The following is a 3,851-nucleotide window of genomic DNA, read 5'->3' on the forward strand; positions in this document are numbered from 1 at the left end:
TGGGCACGCCCCTCCCCTCCCTGCAGCTGTTCAGAGCGCACCGAGCCCGTGGGCATGGCCCCTGGTTCCCCATCACGAGTCACAGAGAGTTCTCGGGGGGGGGGGGGGGGGGGAGCACAACTATTATGCTCCCTTGCAAACCCCAAGAGCTTGCACTTGGAGTAGATGCAGATGTCAGGGGATATAAACACATAGAGAAGAGTGTGTATCACCAGTGTTAGGGGTAACGACTGCCCTGTTACAAATACCTGCACAGGCACCCCCCACCTTAAGGACCAGACCTCGGCCAACCCTCTGGGATCCAAACATGTTTCCTGCCTCTGAGGAGATTAAGAACCAGGACGGTCGCAGTCGTGAGCTGCATCCCACGTAGTGAGCGACCCGGCAGGACTTGAACGTGGGTCTGTCTGGCTTCAAGCTCCGCGAGAGCTCTCGGCTCCCCCAGTATCGGGCCCCAGGTCCGGGGTGGGGGGAGGTGAGGGAGGAGGGCTGTGGCGTTGCTGGCGCTGCCCTCGGCAGTAATTACAAGCTGCCTTTGATACCACGTTGGATTTTTGTAAATACTTGGATGCTCTATTGTATATGAATAGAAATGCCCATTACGCGAACCAGATACTAGAATTAGAACAGCAGACCTGTCTAAACCGCCGGCACATGCACGGGATGTAATTATGCGCCACCAGGCGTCATGTTTTAAAAATAGGCGCAGAGCGCGGGATAATGAAGCTGGCGGGACGGCTCCGTTATTAGATCTCCTCTGTGCTTTAGTCACAGGGTTCACAAGTTCCCCTCCTGATCGAAGCGGAAATGCTGGTCAAGATTCGTCGGATTTCGGGGTCAATCACAGGAACATATAAATGGAAGTGGGGGTTTGATTCCACAGCCCAGACTCGGTAGTGTGAGCATCACCGCCCCGCGAGCCGGCCTCCAGGTCCACGCGGGAACCACGTGAGTCCCTGAGATGCGATCGATTTGATGCCTTTGGGGGGAAAGCCACATCGAGGTGGCAAACGGTGACTGTGCCGCTCCTGCCCCTGAGATGAGCCTGCAGGCATTTCGGAGCCAGAGAAACACACATCAGAGGAGCCAACCATGAGAGCAGAAAAGTCTGGAACATCAGCCCGGCCGGCGTGGCTCAGGGGCTGAGCATCAACCTATGAATCAGGAGGCCAGGGTTTGATTCCCAGGTTTCGGGCTCGATCCCCAGTGAGGGGCATGCAGGAGGCATCCGATCAGTGATTCTCTCTCATCATTGATGTTTCTATCTCTCTCTCCCTTCCTCTCTGAAATCAATAAAAGTATATATTTTTTAAAAATCTGTAAAATCAAAGACTGGCTTTAGGGGTGGCTGGTTGGAGAGCTGGCTCCCAAAGCTACCCACAGAGCCTGCTGGGAGACGAAGCTGGGCTGACTGTTTACCAAGGAAAGGGGAGCATCACCCCTCAAAGGTCCGCAGCTCTCCGAGGGGAGAAGGCACCCTCAGAATGTACTGAGAACAGGAGCCAGCGGAGCCTGTGGCTCAAACACCCCCGGGAGGACCCTATGTCCCCGGAGGGTCTTAAGAACATTCCGTGATGTTTGATTTAAAAGGCGGCTCTGGGCTCGGGGACCAGGTGGATGGACCCCTGCCTGGGAGGGACACAAGGGAACTTTGGGACGTGACCAGGATGTTAAGTATCTGATCGTGGTCATGTACAAGAATGTCTCCATCTGTCTACATTCGTCAAAAGGTACATGCAGCTGCATTACCTGTATGTAAATGATACCTCAGTGTAATGTATGGATGAGACAAGATTGATCAAACGTTGTTGACTGGTGATGAATACTTGGAAACTCTTACTCCATTCTATTTTTGCTGGCATTTGAAAATTACCGTAAGAAGATTTTTATTATGTTATGTCATCCACCCTCCCTGACTCCACCACCCACGAAGACTCGCCGGGGTGGAGCTCAGAAGGGCACCCCGAGGTTTGCATGTTATTAACTCTCCTTCTCACCGTGGGGCCTCGTTGGAAGAGGCCGGGCCTCTCCCGTCCTTGCATCTCCTGGGCCTGTACTTGGAGGTCGAGCACCCTCTCCCGCTTTTCTGGGCGTCATTAACGGCTGCTGAACGTGACCTTCGGTCCAATCAGCCACCACCGATGCGGGAGGATCCACGGGAGGGAAAGAAGGCATCGCCGGTGTCTTGGGAAAGCATGTCACCCCACAGTGAAGTCTTAAGAACATTCCGTGATGTTTGATTTAAAAGGCGGTGAAGGACAATTTGCAGCTCGTTTTCCCTGCTGGGAGCCTGCTCTCATCCTGTTCCCTCGTTAACTCTGAATTCCAGGAGGTGACCCCGCAAAGCATTTGAGTTTTGTTACCATAATAGACGCCTGCCATCCACTCCCTGGAAACGTAGAGAAAAGGGGGGACCTTTTACTGCTGTCCTGAGTACCCCCAGGTGGGAAACTGGCTGACGCGCCCCTGCCGACATTCTAGAACACCGGGTTCCTGTGGCATTTGGTCTCGGTCTACAGCACTTAGGCTTGTTGAGTAGATGCCGTTGCTAGGATACAACCAATGAGTAAACACCCTGATTCCTATGATTGTTTCACAGAATCCCAGCTTCTGCTGCTCTATGGAAACATCTCCTAATCATTCTATCGAATGGACACTCTCTAGTCTCCCCACCCCCAGACCTGTCACTCCATGGCCTCTGTTCTCCTTCCCTCCTGCCTCTGCCCTACACCTGGCTTGCCTGCAGCGACACCTGGTGGCCGTGGCCAGCCACTGCCGGCGCCTCTCCTGGCAACTTCCATCAGCCAGACTGAGCCCTGGGCTCCCGGAGGGACTGAGACAGCGACTGAAGAAATAAGCCCGGTTTAGCTCGACGGGTAGAGCGTCGGCCTGCGAACTGAAAGGTCCCAGGTTCGATTCTGGTCAAGGGCACAGTCCCAGTGGGGACTTGCAGGAGGCAGCCGATCAATGGTTCTCTCTCATCATTCCTGTTTCTATCTCTCTCTCCCTCTTTCTTCCTCTCTGAAATCAATATATTAAAAAGAAAGAAAGAAAGAAGCCCAAGAATAAAGCCAGACGGAGATAGGGGGGGAAATGGATTCCCTTTGAATCACTGCGGCCAGTGTGGTCAGCAACACAGGCCCTGGAGCCTGGCTGACTTGGCTTTGCCACCACCTTAGTCACCTTCCAGCCCTGGGCTTTGTTGTTGTCTCGCTCCCACCCCAGACACTCACGCTCGTGAACACGTAGTATGACATGGATTCATTCAACAAAAATGTTCCGACTGTCCACTATGTGCAGGCGCTGACTGTCCAAAGGGAACATTCTGGTTATTCCCTTGTATGCAGGTCTCCCTCTAACTGAATTTACATCTTTTACAAACTGTGTTTGCCTCCAGGGGCTGGGTTGGGAAGTGTGGCGTGAGCTCCTGGGTCCTTCTTGGAGGAAACAACTGAGAATCCTCTGCAGCCTTTTGGCACAGGCTCCCCGGGCCCTGCGAAGGAGAAGGTGGATTGCAACCGTCCTGCACAGGGACTCGGCGCCACCTTGTGGTCCCTCTGATTACGCTCAGGTGCGGTAACCACGCCCCCACATCCCCTTCCCCAGGAAAGATGAACAGGACTTTGGCCTCGGACCCGGATTTGCAAATTTACCAAGTTCCACCAGTGCAAACAAAATTACCCAGCCCCAACCAAACGGAGAACCGATAGGCACAGAGCCCGGTGGCATTCCATTCGCGTATACGTTTATTTATTTGAAGGTTTGTCCATTCATTTCCCCAGGCCCCTGCTAGGAGCTGGGCATATAGGCCTGACCGAGTCCTGGCCCTTCACGCTGCCCCTGGAGCACGG

Source organism: Myotis brandtii, unplaced genomic scaffold (genome assembly GCF_000412655.1).
Source record: "Myotis brandtii unplaced genomic scaffold, ASM41265v1 scaffold247, whole genome shotgun sequence".
In the NCBI taxonomy this organism is placed as follows: Eukaryota; Metazoa; Chordata; class Mammalia; order Chiroptera; family Vespertilionidae; genus Myotis; species Myotis brandtii.